Source organism: Macaca nemestrina, chromosome 7 (assembly GCF_043159975.1).
Source record: "Macaca nemestrina isolate mMacNem1 chromosome 7, mMacNem.hap1, whole genome shotgun sequence".
Lineage (NCBI taxonomy): Eukaryota > Metazoa > Chordata > Mammalia > Primates > Cercopithecidae > Macaca > Macaca nemestrina.
Window position 1 is genome coordinate 169,510,810 of NC_092131.1, and position 20,698 is coordinate 169,531,507.

The 20,698-nt window shown below is 39.0% G+C and overlaps 1 protein-coding gene across 7 annotated transcripts in view; it reads left to right on the forward strand.

Annotated features, from left to right (window-relative positions):
- LOC105467273 (formin 1) overlaps positions 1-20,698 on the forward strand; it is a 468,877-nt gene that overhangs the window by 434,817 nt on the left and 13,362 nt on the right. For 3 of the 7 annotated variants that reach the window (XR_011606208.1, XR_011606209.1, XR_011606213.1), the window contains 2 exons: positions 1,661-1,772; positions 9,659-9,842. The exons of 1 other annotated variant lie outside the window; for it this stretch is intronic. The gene's annotated coding sequence lies outside the window, so the exon portion shown is untranslated. Of the gene's footprint in view, positions 1-1,660; positions 1,773-6,319; positions 6,391-9,658; positions 9,843-20,698 lie in introns of those variants that run through there. 3 more of the 7 variants (XR_011606210.1, XR_011606211.1, XR_011606212.1) reach the window with 2 other exon arrangements.

The following is a 20,698-nucleotide window of genomic DNA, read 5'->3' on the forward strand; positions in this document are numbered from 1 at the left end:
ATTAAAAAGATGATTTTAAAAATCTTTAACAACATATTTTAAAATTTAGGTGAAATGGAAAATTTCTTCTAAAAATGTTCAATTTACCAAAACTAACAAAAGAGAAATAAAATATCTGAATCCTTCTAAAATTATTAAACAAGTTAAACATAATCAAACTAAACCCAAAGCTTTCACTTAAAAAATTCTTTAATCATTTAAGGAAGAGATTACATGAAACTTACACAAACTCCTCTAGAGAATGAAAAAGAAAGATGATCAAATAATCTTGAAAATAAAATTGGATAAAGGCATATAATGGAAAATTACAGGCGATTCTCAGTCATATGCTTAGATCCAAAAATCCTAAACAAAATATTAGCAACCTGGGTTCAACTAATATATAAAAAGACGATATACTATGACTAAATTGGCTTTATAATTCCAGGAACTCTATGGTTGTTTAATATTGAGAAATCAAACAATTTAATTCACCATGGTAACAGAATAAAGAGGAAAAATTATCATCTCTATTGATGCTCCCCAAAAACATTTGACAAAATGCATCATGAATTAATAATGGAAAAATACTTTTACCAAACTAGAATAAATACATCTGATAGATATGTATTCATAAAACAACCTAATTGAGCGTTATATCGAATGGTGAAATACTGAAAGCTTCTCTTTGAGATTGAGAACAAGGCAAGAATGCTGCTATTATTATCTCTAATCACCGTTATACCGAACGAAGATCCTAATCAGTGCAATAATCTAAGAAGATTAAAGTTGTAGAAACTAGAAGGGAAAAAATAAAACTTATTCACAGATATTATTGTATGCACACAAAATTCAAAATTATAGACAAAGTGTTAGAATTAATAAGCACATAAAAGAGGTTTTGAATATAAGGTAAACTATATATATGGTATATAAACACACACACACATACATATCTCAACAACCAATAAAAAATGTTTGTGTGCCATTTGGAATCACATAAAAGGAAACACATGACTTCTACATAGAAAATTATAAATCACTATTGTGAGCAATTGAAAACCTAAACAAATAGAGGGATATAAGCATATTTCTACGTTAATGGAGTATGAAGGATGTGTCTTAGTTTGGGCTGCTATAAGAAATTACCATAGGCTGAGTGTGGTGGCTCATGCCTGTAAATCCCAGCAATTTAGGAGGCCGTGGCAGGTGGATTGTTTGAGCCCAGGAGTTAGAGACCAGTGTGGGCAACATGGTGAAACCCCATCTCTACAAAAAAATACAAAAATTAGCTAGGCATGGTAGTGTGTACCTATGGTCCCAGCTACTCAGGAGGCTGAGGTGAGAGGATCGCTTGAGCCTAGGAAGCAGAGGTTGCAGTGAGCCGTGATCAAACCACTGCACTCCAGCCTGGGAGACAGAGTGAGAGCCTGTCTCAGAAAGAAAGAAAAGAAGAAAAGAAAGAGAAAGAAAGAAAGACAGAGAGAGAGAGAGGGAGGGAGGCAGGGAGGGAGGGAGGGAGGCAGGGAGGGAGGGAGGGAAAAGGAAAGAGAAGAAAAGAGAAAAGTAAAGAAATTACCAAAAATGGTTTCTTAGTCTCTTTTGTGTTGCTATAATGGAATACCTGAGGCTAAGTGATGTATTTTTTTTTAAAAGCCTTGTTTGTTTCATTGTTCTACAGGCTGTCCAAGAAGCATGGCACCAGCACCTGCATCTGGCCAGAGCCTCAGGCTGTTTCCGCTTATTGTGGAAGGTGAAGGGGAGAGGAAGGAAGCAAGAGGGAGAAAGAGAAGGTACCAGAATTTTTTTTTTTTTTTTTATATGGAGTTTCACTCTGTCTCCCAGGCTGGAGTGCAGTGGCATGATCTCAGCTCACTGCAACCTCCGTCTCCTGGGTTCCAGCAATTCTCCTGCCTCAGTCTCCCTCTTGGGCTGGGACTACAGGCAGGTGCCACCACGCCTGGCTAATTTTTGTATTTTTTAGTAGAGACAAGGTTTCACCATATTGGCCAGACTGGTCTTGAACTCCTGACCTCGTGATCCGTCCACCTCAGCCTCCCAAAGTGCTGAGATTACAGGCGTGAGCCACCGCATCCGGTCAGTGCCAGGATCTTTTTAACAACTAGCTCTTGTGGGAACTATTAGAGCAAGAACTCACCCAGAGGGAGGGCATTAACCAACTCATGAAGGATCCATCTGTAAGACCCAAACACCTCCCATTAGGCCCCACCTCCAACACCGGGGATCAAACTTCAACATGTTTGGAAGGAACAAATAGCCAAATCATATCAGGTGGGGAGGCTTAAGCAATAAATACTTATTTCTCACGTTTCTGGAGTCTAGAAGTCCCAGATCAGGGGACCAGCATAGTCAGGTTCTGGTAAGGACCCTCTTTCGGGGTGCAGACAACTCACTTGTTGTATTCTCACATGGTGAAAGGACAGTGAGAGAGCCGTCTGATGTATCTCTTTTTTTTTTTTTTTTTTTTTTTGAGACGGAGTCTCGCTCTGTCGCCCAGGCTGTGATGTATCTTTTATAAAGGCACTTATCCCATTGACGAGGGCTTCATTCTTATGACCTGATTGCCACCCAAATCACCTCCTAAAACCGTCATATTGGGGATGAGAATTTCAGCATACGAATTTCGGGGGGCCATAAGCATTCAGTCCATTTCAGGATGTTAATTCACCCCCCAACTAATAAATAGATTCAATGCAGTTGCATTTTAAAATCCCAACAAATATCATTGTAAAACTTGACAAGCTGATTCTAATATTTGAATGTAATTGCAAAGTGTCAAGAATAGCCAAGATGATCTTGAAGAAGAGAACAAGTATTTTAGAAATGTATTCTACCAGATATCACGATTTTTTGAAACTATATAGCTACTATAAAAGTGTGAATTTGGTACAAGGATAGACAAATAGAATACAATAAAGACTCCCCAAACAGACCTATATATAACTATTCGATCTATTACACAAATGCCACTCTAGAGAAGTGCAGAAAAGCTGTTGCAGTAAATAGTTCTGGGATAATGGTACACTTATATAAGAAAAAGAAAACTTGACCTCTAGCTAATATATATGTACAAGTATCAGTTCCAGGTACTTTGTTGATCTACATGTGAAAGCAAAGCAATCAAGTTTTTAAAAGACTGTATTCATGATTTGTGAAAGGAAAATATTTTTAATTAGGACACAAAAAGCTACCAACCGTAAGATTTGATAAATTTTACTACATTAAAAGTAAGAGCTCCTCTCCTATTAAGGTAAAGACTGGGAGAAGCTATTTGCTACATGGTTCTAATAAAGAATTGTCATCAGAATGTATAAAGAACTCTTATAAATTAATATGAAAAGACCTCAACTAATAAAAGAATCAGCAAGAAACTGCACAAAAGGAGATAGCCAAATGGCCAATAAATTTTTGGAAAGACACTCAACCTCATTAGTGATCAGGGAAGACCACATAAAAATCACAATGAGATTTGCCCAGCACGATGGCGGTACCTGTAATCCCAGCTACTTGGGAGGCTGAGGCGGAAGAATCGCTCGAATCCAGGAGGCGGAGGTTACAGTGAGCTGAGATCACCCCACTGCACTCAAGCCTGGGCGAGAGAGAGAGACTTCATCTCAAAATAAATAAATAAGTAAATAAATAACAATGAGATTATTAGCGTGATTTAATACACACCCACTGGAATGGCTGAAATTGAAAGAACCAACAATATCCAGCGTTGATGAAAATGTGGCAGAAGAAAATCCTCTGATGCTGTTGGAGGGAGTGTGAATTGAGACAATGACTTTGGAAAAAACATGGCATTATCAGTAAAGCTGAGCAAACACACAGCTTATAACCTAGCAAAATTCCACTCCTAGATAAAGTGCTCAATGGGAGAAGGTGCGCTTTGGTACGGAGATACACATACATAAATTTTTATAACCACCTCATTCATAATAGCCAAAACTGGAAATCTCTCAAATTTCCATCAAAAATAGAATATATTGTTTTAAATTATAACATATTCACAGATTAAAATGTTGTACAGGAATGAGACACGTGCAAATAACAAATGGAGGAATCTCACCAACAAGGTTGCCCACAAGATAATATGCCGTGCGATTCCGTTTACAGAACATTCTGACACAGGTAAAATAAACTACAATGTGCAGATATGCACACCAAGGTGATAAAACTATAGACAAGAGCGAAAAAGGGGACCCGTGAAAGTTAGGATAATGGGTATTGTAGGGAGAAGGAGATATGATTGGGTAGCAGTATGACTGGATACATAATTTGACAGGCCCAGTGCAAAATGAATATATAAGATTCCTTGTTCATAAATTATTAGGAATTTTAAAAGAGTGTCAGCAGAACACTAACCAAGGTGTGGTGCCTGCTAAGCACAGGATCCTGTCTCACATCCATGAAGCCCTCCTGGGTCAGTACACTCAAAGGACCTCCACGGTGCCGGCAATGTGACAAAAGTCTTTGACAATAATTCAATAAGCTCTACTTTGTTTTGTGGGTTTTTTTTTTTTTTTTGTATATATATGATAAAGCATGATAAAGAAAGGACATTTTTTAAAGGACCAAAACAAAACAAAATGCAGGAGCCATATTTTATTCCGATCCAAGGAGCCTTGAAGACTAATGCAGATCAATTTATGTGGGAAAAAGAAGAAAAGGAAGGAAGGAAGGGGGGAGAGAGAAAGAGAAAGAAGAAAGAGAGAGAAAGAAAGGAAAGAAGAGAGAAAGAGAGAGAAAGAAGAGAGAGAAAAAAGGAAAAAGAAAAGAAAAAGAAAAAAAGAAGAAAGTAAAAGAAGAGAGAGAGAAAGAAAAAGAAAGAAAAAGAAGAAAGAAAAAGAAGAGAAAGAAAGAGAAAGAAAGAAAAGGAAAGGAAGGAAGGAAGGAAGGAAGAAAGGAAGGAAGGAAGGATCCTAGGGCATTGGAAGGCTGGAGTATTGTCACAGCTCTCATTTATGACTTTAGGCAAGTCACTTGACCTTTTAGAATCTTGGTTTCTCAACATGCCAAATGTACATTCACTTCCCTACTTCACAAAGTTATAAGAATCAAATTATATCAGACAGTAGCACTTTAGAAAGAACAAATGTCATACACTATAAGATAGTGGCACTGGAGAATTCTGTATGCTTTAAACTTCATGTTTATGTATCCCTATGCTATGTACACCAGATGATTTTAATTTACAATGAGATCTTCTGGTTACCTTCTTCATGTTTTGCTTTGGGCTAGGTCAAGGGATGGCAATCAAATTTCCAGGCTCCTTTGCAACCTCATGCGCATTTGAATTTCAGGACTCAGAGGCCAGACCCACATATAAATTTGTTACTACAGCCATCTCCCCTGCACACACAGTCTAAAGTAACATCCTGCTTCCTGCGCCCAGCACTGAGACCACTCATTTCTATCTTGCTGATTGGGAGTCAGAGGGAAAGCCTGTGTATTTGAACTAAGAACTGATGCTCATTCTCAGGAATTGAATAAAAAGAGGGAGTCTGGTCCTTTGGGATAAAATCCTGTAGTCCCTATACAATTCTTTCTCAGGCCCAAAGTTATATAAGTAATTTTGATCACATAGTCAGAACCTGTTTGGCATTCATTTCACATATTGAAAGTCTTCGTTCAGTTAGGATGAATTTTTTTGAAAAGCAGAAAAATATAGAGAAGAAGCAGGTAACCCCCAGGTCTGAAAGGACACCTTGAAGCAGTCATTTTAAGAGACCTCTATTCAAAACATGAGCAAATCCAGCCACATGTGCAGTTCCACCACTGTGGGTGAGTGTATCTCCATGTAGAGTTGTTCAGATAGATTCTTGTAGGTGCTGACTTCAAAGATCTTTCTCAAGTGCTTTCGCTACCATAGTGTCTGTAATGCCCTTGGGTATACAGATTGGGTCTTATAGTTTCTTCACATTTTTTCAAAACATCTAGGAAAGTGCTTTGTGAGCACTGAAGAAATATCCTAGGCAGACTTGAGTGTCAGTGTAGTGAGGGCCTGCATTTCCTCCCAAATTTACACCCCCTTCAGACTATTATTTAGGCTTCTGAAGAGCCTCTCTTGGGAGCCATCCCCATCAGACTTAAAAGCTTCAGCTGTGGCCATAGTTTATATTTTAGAACCATAAAGTAGAAAGAAATGCTTTATGGCCAAATACCTGATAGCCAAGGAATTGATTGAAAACTGTCTGGAAAATCCGATAGATGTGTTGACACAAAGGGGCACACTGAACTCTGCTTTCATGCTGCAAAGGTGAGCTGCACCATGGGCGCAGAAAAAAATCAAATCAACCTTTGCTGTTTGTTTTTCCAGTCCTCACCTCACCAAGTGCTTTCATGGCTTGTCTTTCTGCTAGAAGTTCATTGGGGATTCTTGAGAAGAAGAAGCAGAATTGCGCTGTAATGGCGGCATTTGTTTGCAAATGCTTCTTACAGAGGAAACCTCTGGCCCTGGTGGTACACAGGTGCAGAGGCAGAGGGTAGAGTGAGTCTCGCTAAGTGGACAGAAGAAGAGAAGAGGTCGGGCACGGTGGCTCACGCCTGTAATCCCAACACTTTGGGAGGCCGAGATGGGCGGATCCCCTGAAGTCGGGAGTTGGAGACCAGCCTGGCCAACATGGTGAAACGCTAACTATACGACTAAAAATACAAAAATTAGCCAGGCGTGGTGGCAGGTGCCTGTAGAATCCCAGCTACTCAGGAGGCTGAGGCAGGAGAATCTCCTGAACCCAGGAAGCGGAGGTTGCTGTGAGCCAAGATCACACCACTGCACTCCAGCCCAGGTGACAAGAACGAAACTACGTCTCAAAAAAATAAAAATAAAAACTAAAAGAGAGAGAGAGAGAGAAGATGTCAGGAGATCTGAGTCACAGTATCACCTTTGTCTCCAACCAGTCACAAAGCTTTCCATTACTCTTGGACCCCCTGAGCTCAGCTTCTTCATCCTAAAATATGAAGGACAGTGTTGCCCTGGCTACCTCGCAGTGTGGTTATTTGGCTCCAGTAACATTCTGTTTGTAGAAGGACTTTTTAATTTAATAGAATGTTAAGCCAGTGTGAGTTTACCCACTCTTCCACAAGAGAAAATAGATGAAGAGAAGCCATGACTTACTCAAGGTCACATAGCTGCAGTGAAAACATCATGTACTGAGACTTGAACCCTTTCTCCTGCTATGGAACTGGTGCTTTCCAGGGCGGCTGACATCTTGGGGCAATTGTTCGTGGTTTGATCCGCTTGAGGGCAAAAACGGGGCCAAAAGTTTTTACAGATTCAATTGAATGCCTCATCAATAGTATTCACTGAAGATAAATTAAAGGAGGCTGGCACCGTGGCTCACACTCTTAATCCCAGCACTTTGGGAGACCGAGGTGAGTGGATCGCTTGAGGCCAAGAGTTCAAGACTAGCCTGGCCAACATGGTGAAACCCCCATCTCTACTAAAAATACACAAATTAACTGGGCATGATGGTGTGCACCTGTAATCCCAGCTACTCAGGAGACTCAGGCAGGAGAATTGCTTGAACCCTGGAGATCGAGGTTGCAGTGAGCTATCGCACCATTGCACTCCAGCCTGGGTGACAGAGTAAGACTCTGTCGCAAACAAAAAAGAGGGAGATTTCCAAATGCCATTTACCTTCTCTCAGTGGGATGAGATTGGGTTCAGATATTTGCATCTTCACCATCAACAGAATGAATGAAATCGAACTCTTGGCCTCGTCATCTGATTGCCCAACACAGGCTGCATCAACAAGGACAGGAATAAAACTTTAACTGGGATGAAAGTCATAGAGGACTTAGAGAAGGAAGACATTCTGATTTGATATATTTCATTTAAATCAGATTCTTCTGCTTTACTGCTTTGCTAATAGGATTGTTCTGCAAGGATTTTTTTCACATATCTGGCTGGGACTTGGAGCGGGAAACTTCATTTTGAAGAACAACTGGAAAAAAAAATTCCTGCCCCCAAGTAAGCCAGCTTTGTTTCCTTACAGAGAAATGTGCATGAGGCTTTGCCTAGCACTTCTCATAAGCTACTGGCATTTTTTTGGCTTCCATTGAACCACCCCGGTTGCCTATATATAGCCCTGTCTTGTGTAAAGAATTTAAAAAGCATTAGAATGCAGAAATCAAAGAGACAATAAATTTAAAACCAATCTTATTGTCTGCAGCCTAAAGTGTTATTCAGATCAAAGGGGAGGGGACATCTGGCTTCTGGCTTGCTACAAAAGGCAGATCACGTTACCTACCAATTGCTGAATTCATCCACTCTCATTTTTGGGGTCTAGAGAACGTGGCTTTTTCAGCTCCCACTGAGGCCTATTGGGTGAATCAGTCAAACCTCCTGACACTCTCAAAAAGAAACAAGCTCTACAGGATCACGTAAAAATGTACTGATGAGTTCGTTCCTTGCCTCTTTGGTCATCTGTGAGTCCTTCAAGAACCCAAAGCCATGGCCATGTTTTTGTCACATGGCCCAGTCTACCGACCCCTCCTGTATAGGCCCATTCCCCAAAGCTAGAACCTTCTGGTTTGCAAAGCTAACTTAGTTAAGGAGACACATCCGTGTTAGATTATTTGACTCTGTTTTTGCCCAAATCACAATTGGAGACTGAGTCACCAAATACGTCGTTGAAAACTTGTGTGCTTCCTTTCTCTCATTTTGGTTATAAAAACATAGATTTGTCTTACCATACATTTTTTCTAATGGAAGTTTTGAAAGCAAGGTCAATTGTGCTCTTCAACTAGGAATCTGCTTAATGTCTGTATAAATTCTACACATTGGCTGGGCACGGTGGCCTCTGCCTGTAATCCCAGCCCTTTGGAAGGCCAAGGTGGGTGGATCACCTGAGGTCAGGAGTTCGAGACCAGCCTGGCCAACGTGGTGAAACCCCATCTCTACTAAAAATACAAAAATTAGCCAGGCACCGTGGGAGGCGCCTGTAATCCCAGCTCCTTGGGAGGCTGAGGCAGGAGAATCACTTGAACCTGGAGGCAGAGGTTGCAGTGAGCCGAGATTGTGCCATTGCACTCCAGCCTGGGTGACAGAGAAAGACTCTGTCTCAAAACAAACAAACAGACAAACAAAAATATAGACATGATTCAGGTGAAAGGCCTTTCTTAATATCCACAACAAGAAACAGTGCACATGGCTCTGACTTCATTTGTTCTAATGAACGAATCACAAAAATGCAGGATGGGATTTTTTTTTTCAGACTGTTTCAGAGACAGCAATCAAAGAAGGAAGTGCCTCAATTAACAATATTTTCCAATTACTCAGTACTTCCTCATTACAACCCTCTCCCCACTAATTCCTCACTCCAAAAAGTCTAGAAAGGAATGCAGACAATGGCAATATGGATTCTGTATTTGGAACATCACATAGAGCTCTTGGCAGCATTTTTTGACTACTGACATGGTTCACTCATTCTCCAATATAGTGGATAAGGTTCCTATTAAAGGGCTCCACAAATTGCTGTACTGCTCAGTCCCACGTGTATATTTCCCTTCCATTGCAATTTCCTTCTACTGATTTTGGTTCTCTACTTGCCTAGGGACCTTCTGGAAACCTACAAGACAAATCAAAATTTTCTCTTTAATTATTACTTCAGCCTTTTCCTCTGCTCACCTATTTTCACCCACCTTAATCTTTCAGGTAAAGCTTTCACTGCCAGCCAAAAGTTAAAAAGAGAAAACTCACCAAGAGATTTTGCATCATCCTAGGCTGATCATCGTCTCCAAAAGACATGATTCTCTTCCACAATCTTAATTCATTATTCACTAAGCATCCCATTTATTGCTGATGAAAGGCTTTCATTCACAAATAGAAGGAATCTCAGGTGAGAGGTAAAAATTAGTGAGGAGATCTTAATTTGATTGCAAGACATGTTTCAGGGTAGAAGAATATTTTAGAGTCTTCAATTCCTGGAGGGAGTTGGAATTGAGATTTTTCCATCTAGTATTTCATCACCACTAATGGCTCGTTACTTCTATTTTGAGAATAGTGTCCAGTTTCCCTTGAGTCATGGGTGAGAATTTGGTATAGATGTGGCATTCAAGTGTTAACAGTGTGTCTGGAAAGGAGGTGACTAGTTAAAATGGTTAATAAAATACAAAAGAATAGACCAGCAGGGAATAAAATAGCTCTTCCAGTCTTCCTTCCAACAACTGGAATGCCAAGTTTTCAGTGTCAAGTATCAGGGTAAGAAATCCAAATAACATATTCTTTAACACCCACCTCTATTCTTTTCCCTTTTTCCTTGACAAACGGAGCCTGTCTCTGGAGCTCAGTGCCACATTCCACAAACTTTTCTGTATGCCTTCCTGCTCTCAAAAAAAGCCAGAAGTGGGGTTGTACAGATCCTCACTACTAACTACTGAAAGAATAACTTAATGATTTTCCTAGTGAGGGTGTTAACATAAAATAACCTGTGGCTCTGAAAAGACTCAGGAATGCCCCCAACCAGGCTCTGCTCATTATATCTAGGTATTTATGGTAGATACAATAGCAAAAATGTTTTGTATTCCTCCATGAGAGAGCCTGGATTTTATTCTGACAGATATATAATTCTTCTCAGATTTCTAAAAAGTGGACCTTTTTTTCTACCCCTGCCCTCTTCCATCCTTCCATAAAGCGTAATCAATAAAGCCAAATTTTGGCAGAAGAGAAAGAAAGTGGAAAAGCAGAAATGAATGTCTAATAATTGAAAGCATCATGGACCCCATTATAGTTTATGGCCTTGTTCTAGGGGTCGGATGAGCACACTGTAAAGAATGTGGCACTAAATTTATTAGCATGGTTATCATCTTTCAGACAAGACATAAAGCTGAGGGGACCCACTTCTTCCATCACCTGCCATCACTATAGATCCCATGGCACCTTCTATAAGAAGAGTCGAGTTATCCTGGCCCACATCCAGATTCAACTATTTGATGACTTATATTTCCTTTGTAGTATGCCTGGGAGACATTATGGGCTCTTCTTCTTTGAAACTCTGTCACTACCATAAGCACAGCCAAAATGGCTCCAGCAAAGGGATGTAAGAGAAAAATTCTCACATCCTAGCATGTGGATCAAGTGAACAGATTGAGCAGTGTGGCCTGAAGTAGGAAGCTGAGCCTTGCCTGGTCTGACCCACTCCACCATGACTGCTCACGTCTATCAAAAATTCTAGATTGTGAATGGGCCACATCAATGCCATACAAATTATGGGTTTTCTGAACTCCACGCATTATATCCTTCTCTCAAAAAAGTTTTGAAAAGAAAAGAAAGATAAGTTGTATTTTCTGACTTGCCCTTATTATCTTGAGACTTAATCCCCAAACATTCTAAAGTATTTAAAAGAAAGCAAATCACTCATGAGGTATTACGCAAATCATTTTATTTATATGATTTCAGCTTGCTTACCTCTAAAATAGTGGTCATTTAAATATCTATGTTGCCTTTCTCTCAAAAGTAATGAGAACCAAACAAAATGATGTATGTAAAAGTACATTTTGTTTTTATTTTAAAGCAATCTACATAATCAAGTTTTAAACAAGTAACAAAGCAGACAATGCTAGGGTTGGAGATTTGGAGAGGGAATGGGAGGAAATGGTAATGAATAGTGCAACAGCTCCTTCTGTAGCCCAGATCATTCATTTCTGTCTACAAACTGGAGCTCTGATCTGCTGGAAGATAAGTTATCTCTGCTATATGCTAAGGTCCTGCCTCTATAAAACCAGTTTGGGTGCTTGATTGTACAGATACAGGATAACACTGCACTGTTATCCTGCATCTGTACAATGTACGAAGAGAGTAACATTGTCTTGCTTGTATTAAATGATGATATATCAATTCACTAGATTAAAAGCAATAAACAATAATATCTGAAACTTTCTTAACGACTCAGATGTAGATACTGATTAGGGCTCTTTGGTTGCAAGTGATAGAAACCCAATAGATAGAAGCTAAGCCAAAAATGGAATTTATCCATTCATGTAACTGAGAGTGTAATTTGAAAAAAAAAAAAGCCACAGATTTTTGGGTGCTTCTCCATTCAAGAGGTGAAGCCCAAATACCCTCATCTTAGACGTGGGCAAACTTAGTGGCTTGCTCTAACAAATAACATAAAGCAAGAGTAAAGGTTTGGAACTTTGGAGAGTAAGCCATGAAAGGCACTGTGCTGTCAAGGCTGTCAATCTTTTCTGTCTCTTGGATCAGTCACTCTAGAGGAAGTCAGTTACTAAGTCGTGAAGAGAGGGTCACATGGTAAGGAACTGAGGCCTCCATCCAACAGCCATGTGAGTACACCACATTGAAAGTGCATCTCCAGCCCCAGGCAAGCCTTTAGATAATTGCAGCCCACTACTGACACCTTGCCTACACACTCACCAGAGACTTTGACCCAGAACCACCCAGATTAGTCACTCCTTTATCTATATCAGAAATGCATGAGATAATACATATTTGTTGTTTTAAGCTACTAAATTTTAGCATAATTTGTTACCAAGCAATATATAAGTACTATAGGATACTTCAAAAGTTGGCTTGACTTCAGGCATGGCTCAATCCAAGAAAAAAATTCATCAAGATAGCCTCTTCCCTTTACAGCTCTGATTTTCTGTGTATAGAGGCTTCACTCTTCAGATAGTTTCATCCATATACCTGGGAAATGTGACTGCCAGCAGCTATTGGCCTACGGGCTTATTATAACTTGTCATCCTGGAGAAAGGAAAAAAATCTTTCTTCCAGCCTCCATATTCAAATCTTAAGGAATAATCTCATGGGCTTTGTTTGAGTTTAAAGTCCATTCCTAAAACCAATCATGGTGGCCAAATGGAGTGGGCATTCTGATTTGCCGAAGTGGTCTCAGGTCACCCTTATGTCTTCTCTTCTACAGATTGCCTTTTCATTCAGTTGGTTGTTGGCTGTGCAGAAACATTTTAATTTGAGGTAGTCCCATTTGTCTATTTTTGTTTTTATTACCTGTGCTTTTGTTGTCATGTATATGAAATCATTGCCAAGGGCAATGTCATGAAACTTTCTCTTCTGTTTACTTCTAGGAGTTTTACTGTTTCAAGTCTTACATTTAAATAATCCATTTTGAGTTCATTTTTGAGCATGGTATAAGATAGGGTCCAATTTCATTCTTTTGCCTGTGGATATTCCGTTTTCCCAACACCATTTGTTGAAGAGACTATCATTTCTCCCATTGAGTATGCTTGGCACCCTTACCAAATGTCAGTTGACTGTATATTCATGGATTTGTTGCTGAGCTCTCTATTCTGTTCTGTTGGTCTGTATGTTAGTCTTCATGCTGGTAACATAACTGTTTTGATTACTGTACCGTTGCAAGATATTTTGAAATCAGGAAGTATAATGCCTCCAGCTTTGTTCTTCTTTTTCAAGATTGATTTGTTTATTCATTGTCTTTTGTGGCTTCAGATGAATTTTAGAATTATTCTATTTCTGTAAATAAAAATGCCATTGGGATTTTTGATGGGGATTGCATTGAATCTATAGATCACTTTGGGTAATATGGGCATTTTAAGAATATTAAGTCTTACAACCCATGAATACACGATGACTAAATCATGAAGAAATACAAAGACTGGACAGACCTATGACTAGTATAAAGATTGAACCAGTAATCAAAAAGTTCTCAATAAAGAAAATCACAGGACCAGATCATTTCACTCGTGAATTCAACCAAACATTTAACAAAATTAATGCCAATTATTCTCAAACTCTTCCAAAAAATCAAAGAGAGAACACTTTCTAACTTCTTTTATGAAGCCAGAATTCCCTTTATACTAAAGCCAGCCAAAGACACCACAAGAAAAGAAAATTACAGCCCAATATCCTTGATGAATATATAGATGCAAAAATCCTCAACAAAATACTGGCAAACTGAATTTAACATTATATTAAAAGGATCAAACACTATGACCAAGTGGGATTTATCCCTCGGATGCAAGTACACTTCAAGATATGAAAATTAGTTAATGTGATAGTCCATTAACAGAATAAAGGATAAAAATTACATAATCATTTGATGAATGTAGAAAAAGTATTTGACAAAACTTAACACACTTTCCTGAGAAAAACACTCAATAAACTAAGAATAGAGGGAAAGTACCTCAACATAATAAAGGCCATATATTTTTTAAAAACCACAAGTAACATTATACTCAATAGTAGAAAATCTTTTTCTTTAAGACAAGGAACAAGGCATACATGCCCACTCTCATCACTCCTGTTCAATTTAGTGCTGGAAGTCCCAGCTAAAGCAATTAAGCAAGAAAAATAAATAAAAGACGTTCATGTTGAAAACCAAGAGTGAAATTGTTGCTGTTTGCAGATGACATAATCTTATACATAGAAAACCCTAAAGATTCCATCAAAAAACTGTTAGAACTAATAAATTCAGTTAAGTTGCAGGATACGAAATCAAAAATCAATGGCATTTCTATACCAACAATGAACGATCTTAAATAAAAATTAGGAAAACAATCCTATTTACAATAGCACCAAAAAGAATAAAAGACCCTGGAATAAACTAAGAAAGTGAAAGGTCTGCATACTGAAGACTACAGTACTTTGATTTGTTACTGTTCCCCAATATCATAAAAACAAGGCTTAGATACTGTTTACTAAAGGATTTTATTATCTCCTATATTTATGGCTGAAATCATTTTCTCTGTTTTCCCCTTATTTGTCACTAAACAATGTAGCATGAATCTGTTGGAAAAGAGGTTCCTTGCCTTCCAGACTATTCATTTTAAATATGTCAATACTAACCCCTTAAGTATAGAAGTTTATTACTACACCACAGTGAATGAAAAACATTAAATGTGGAAAAGGCTTTTAAGTAGATATTTATTATTTTTGACACCTTGTATCTCTTTTCCTTACAACAATTTTGTTTAACTACTTTCCCCCTATTCCATATGGTGCCATCCAATTTTCTTATCACCATGCCTTTCATCTCCTGTATCCTTTCTAGGCATAGGGATAACATGATACCACATTGACAAATCAGAATGCTCATTCCATTTGGCCACCATGATTGATTTTAGAAATGAACTTGAAACTAAGACTAAGTCCATAAGCATTTTCCTTAAGACCTGAATATGGAGGCTGAAAGAAAGATATTTTTCTTTCTCTAGGATGACAAGTTATAATATGCCTGTAGGCTTTGAGATCACTTTTTTATGACCTTTGGGCTTCTTGGATCAGAATGTTCATTTTCTTCCCCTGATTTGGGAAGTTTTCAGCCGTTACTTCTTTTAATACGTTCTCAGTTCTTTTCTCTCTTTTCTTCTGTGATGCCAGTAATGAGTATATTGTTCAGCTTGATGGTGTCCCATAAGACCCTTGGGCTTTTTTCACTCTTTTTCATTTTAATTTCTCCTCTAACTGAATTATTTCCAATGACCTGTCTTCAAGTTCATTGATTCTTCTGATTAATCTAGTCTCTTGTTGATGTCCTGTCGTAAATTTTTTCAGTTCAGTTATTCTGTTCTTCAGTTCCATTTCTTTGTGGTATTTTTAAATATACTCTATCTCTTTGTCAAAATTCTTAGCTTTTTTCATGCATTGTTCTCTTGACTCTGGTGAGAATCTTTATGAGAGCTATTCTGGATTCTCTGTCAGGTAAATCACATAACTTTATTTCATTAGCTCAGTTTCCAGAGATTTATCTTGTTCTTTGGTTTGGAACATCTTTGTATGATTCTTCATTTTCCATGGCTCTTTGTGTTTGTGTCTGCACATTAGACAAAGCAGCCACCTGTCCTGGTCTTCACAGGTGGCCCTCAGAGGAGAAGACCCCCACCAATAAGTCTGCCCAGCAACTTTGGGGCCTTTAACAAATCATTCCTTCTCCAGGGAAAAGTAGGCAGCCATGATTTTTGGCCTCTCTGTGCTGAACCAGGAGTGAGGGAGTAGAGGGCAGGGTGCCATGTCATCTACTGGTCTAAACGTCTGTCTCTGTCCTTCCCCAGGTGGCTAGATTGTACCAATTCTGTCAGAGCTCCAAGACTGACAAGATAGAAGCCAGTCCTCTGAGGAATCTCCTCAGAAAAGTTGGAGGTCCTAGATATGTGAACCAATTCCTCTCACCTGGGAGAAACTGAGTACTAGGGAGTCTCTTGCTGACTATATGGCACGGTGCTGGGGTTAGGGGTTCGGACAAGGTGGTATCTCAAATCTCTCTGCCAGCTTTGGTGAGTCTGGTTTTTGCATTTGCTTGGAGTGCAGGAGTCCTTTAGTTTCTGGATTCCTCACAAAGGAATTTAGCCATGAATTTCTGCAGAGTAAGTGTGTTTGTAGATTAAAGAAGGATGCAGCATTTGCTAATACAACATCTTGCTGATGTCACCTGCCCCATTATCCAATTATTTTAAACTTCTGCTCAGTAAACTTGTTGGTGCCAGAGGAAGAAGCAAACGTTTATAATCCCCTAGGTGGTAATCACTATCAGGATTATAGAAAAAGGTTTAGGACTGCTGCCTTAATTTAGGTCTTATCTTTTCTCATTTAAACTGTTTGTAACCAGACTAAGGTGTTGAGTTTAGGAATGCACACTTCAGTGATGAAAGTATAGCTATAAACAAGGAGGTAATTGCTTTAAGCTTTAGGAGAATTATAACCATAGTGGTACAGGAAAAGGTTAAAATTAAGTGGGGTATAAGGAGAGTTTCTGTGAAGCATGGAAAAATTTCTTCACCTAATGGGAATTACAAGGGTGTTTGCCTTACAACAATTCTTTCAGAGTAGCAGTTCTTTTGTAAATTCCTTAAGATTTCTATATACAATATTATGTCACCTGAAAATTGAAATTATTTTATTTCTTTTCTAATCTGGATGACTTCTTTTTCCTTTTTTTTTGCCTAATTGCCCTAGCTAGAACCTCCAGAACAATATTGAATAAAAATAGGGACAGCAGGCCGGGCGCAGTGGCTCATGCCTGTAATCCCAGCACTTTGGGAGACCGAGACGGGAGGATCACAAGGTCAGGAGATCAAGACCATCCTGGCTAACATGGCAAAAATTAGCCAGGCGTGGTACGGGCACCTGTAGTCCCAGCTACTCGGGAGGCTGAGGCAGGAGAATGGCATGAACCTGGGAGGCGGAGCTTGCAGTGAGCCAAGATCGTGCCACTGCTCTCCAGCCTGGGCAACAGAGAGAGGCTCTGTCTCAAAAATAATAATAATAATAATAATAATAATAATAATTAGAGACAGCAGCAGCAGATATCCTGTTAGTTCTTGTATGGGGAAAGCTTTCAGTATTTTTGTTGTTGTTTGTTTTGTTTTGTTTTTGAGACAGAGACTCACTCTGTAATGTAGGCTGCAGTGCAGTGGTACAATCTTCTGGACTCAAGTGATCCTCATGCCTCAGCCTCCTAAGTAACTGGGATAACAGGTGCATGTTACCACACCTGGCTAATTCCTTTTTAAAGTTTTAGTAGAGACAAGATCTCACTATGTTGTCCAGGCTGGTCTCAAACTCCTGAGCTCAAGCAATCCTCCTGCCTCCACTTCCCAAAGTGCTGGGATTATGGGCATGAACCACCGTGCCCAGCCTGGTATATGTTTTGAAATCAGGAATTGTGAGTTCTCCAACTTTTTAAAATCTTTTCTAAGATTATTTTGGCTATTTTGGGTCCCTTTCAATTTCTTATGAATTTTAGGATTAACTTGTCAATTTCTTAAGCCACCTGGGATTTTGATAAGAATTGTATTGAATCTGTAGAGCAATGTTAATTTTTTTCATCCATGAACACAGGTTTTATTTCCATTTATTTTGATGATTTTAAATTTTTTAACAATGTTTTATTGCTTTCAATGTACCAGTCTTGCACTTCCTTTGTTACATTTTTTCTATGTATTTTCTTCTTTTTGATACTATTGAAAGGGTGTTCTTTTCTTAATTTTATTTTCAGATTTTTCATTGCAAGTGTGTAGAATACAATTTATATCTGTATATTGATCTTGTATCCTGCACCCTTGCTGAAATCATGTATTAACTCTGTTATTTTGTAAATTCCTTAGGATTTCTACATACAATATTATATCATTTTAAAATTGAAATCATTTTATTACTTTTCCAATCTGGATGACTTTTTCTTTTCTTTTCTTTTCTTTTTTTGCCTAATTACCCTATGTAGAACCTCCAGTATAATATTGAATAAAAATAGTGACAGCAGAGATCCTGTTAGTTCCTGTTGGGGGAAAGCTTTCCGTCTTTCACCTTTAAGTATGATGTTAGCTGTGGGTTTTTCTTTTTCTTTTTTTCTTTTTTTTTTTTTTTTTTTGAGACGGAGTTTTGTCTTTGTTTCCCAGGCTGGAGTACAATGGCATGATCTCAGCTCACCACAACTTCCACCTCCTGGGTTCAACCGATTCTTCTGCCTCAGCCTCCCGAGTAGCTGGGATTACAGGCAGGTGCCACCACACCTGGCTAATTTTTTGTATTTTTAGTAGAAATGGGGTTTCTCCATGTTGGTCAGGTTGATCTCGAACTCCTGACCTCAGGTGATTCGCCCGGCTCGGCCTCCCAAAGTGTTGGGATTACAGGCGTGAGCCACCGCACCCGGCCAGATGTGGGTTTTCATAGATGCCATATGTTAGGTTGAAGAAGTTCCCTTCTCTTCCTAGTGTGTTGATTTTATTACAAAGGGGTGTTGAATTTTGCCAAATGATTTTTCTGTGTGTATTGAGATGATTGTGTGGTTTCTGTCTTTATTCTATTAATATGACGCATTACACTGATGGTTAAATCAATCTTGCATTCCTGGGGCAAATCCCACTTGGTCAAAGTGTATAATCCTTTTCATATGTTGTTGGACTCAGTTATCTGGCATTTTGTTGAATTTTTTTTGCATTTACAATTAAAAAAGATACTGGTCTATAGTTTTATTTTTGATGTATTTGTCAGAATTTGGTATTGAGATAATACTAGTTATAGACGATAAGGTGGAAAGTGTTTCCTCCTCTTCTATTTTCTGGAAGAATTTGTGAAGAATTTGTACCAATTTTTCTTTAAATATTTGTTAATATTAATCACTTAAGACATCCTAAATTGGGCTTTTCTTTCTGGGAAGTTATTTGATTGCTTATTTAATCTCTTTACTTGTGATAGCTCTATTCAGAGTTTTATTTTTTCTTGAATCATTTTCAGTAGTTTGTTTATTTATAGGTGTGGTGGACACCTGCATAAACCAGATGAAATGTCACCAAAATTTGGTTTAAATGCTGAGACTGATGATGTTACACACACCCCAAGAGAGTATGAAACATTTATTACTCACATGAGGCTTTTCGTGGAGAGCAGCTCACATCTCCTAACCTGGTCTGAAAAGGACTTGAGAGAGCCAGGAAAGGAGACTGGCTTGGGCTTTTTATGATGGTTAGAAAGTATGACTTGGAAGAGGATTCCCACAAGCAGGCAGGGCCATGCATGGTTTGATCATACTGCATTTCCCCAGGGTTTGTTCATACTGCATTTCCCCAGGGTTTGTTCATACTGCATTTCCCCAGGGTTTGTTCATACTGCATTTCCCCAGGGTTTGTTGTTGTTTCTGTGTTTAATGACTTTTCTGAACTAATCTGTGAAGTCTGTATTTTTTGTTGTGTGTGGACACTAGAGTCTCTGCTTGGTTAGTGGTCATCTAGTAGTTGGACAGGGATTTCCTCAATGATTGGAACCAGTCATTCAACCAGTCTCTGCCAAGGAGCTGTGTGTGAATGCTGAGGCACACTCAACACTCCGCCAGGCAATTAACAACTCTGCATTCCCTTTACTTATGGCTTGTGCAGAGCCTCAAGATCAGCTTGAAGTGACAGCTTAAGGCTTTCTTGGGTCTTTCCTGAGCATGGGCACAGTCCTGGGCATGGATGGAGTCCTATTGTTGCATTTGGCAGTCTAGATTGCCAATAGCACTTTGGAGCTTTTCAAAGCCCCTATGAAAATCTCATTTTCCAGCTTCTTTTAAGCTTTTTATTTAGCCAATTGCTTTCCCCAACTGTTATACATTGCCCCAGGCAGCCACAAAGATAATCAATTGCCTCTAGTTGTTTTGACAAAGTTTTTCACACTGGGAAGCTTCCAGTCAGGTCAAATAAAGGTAGCCTTGCAAGTGGAGCTTCCAGGGCCTGCCAAACAGGTCAAAATAATGACAATTGTCTAGGAATGGGACTTTGAAAGAACTCCAACTCCATCCTGCCCCCTTCAGTGGCTGCCAGACTGCCGGTTTTCATGGTAATTGCTGGCTGTTGGTTTCAAAGCTATTGTGGAGCTGGAGAGGGGCAGATGAGAATAGTGCAAGTTACACAGTGCTCACAGAGATTTCATCTTTTTCTTGAATAAGTGCTCTGCAAATTGCTACAGGTCTTCAGTTAATTTCCAGAGCTGTAAGAAGTTGAATCTATTTTTGCCAGATTCTCATTGGTTTTATGGAGGAGAGACTCTTTGAGGGTCCTTAGCATTGTTGCTGACATCCTCCCACATACTTTTTTTGAAGCTTGAAATGCTCTTCCGTGTCAAGTCCCACTCACCTTTCAGACCTTGTATTTTTCCTCTTGGTTGTGGCTTTTCTGAGAACACTGTTTCCTTGGTACTTGCTTCCATTTTCCCCCTCCAAGTCCAAGAAGACCATAACAAAGAGTGGTGGCAAAGAGGCTTTGACTGAATGCTTCAGTTTTTGGG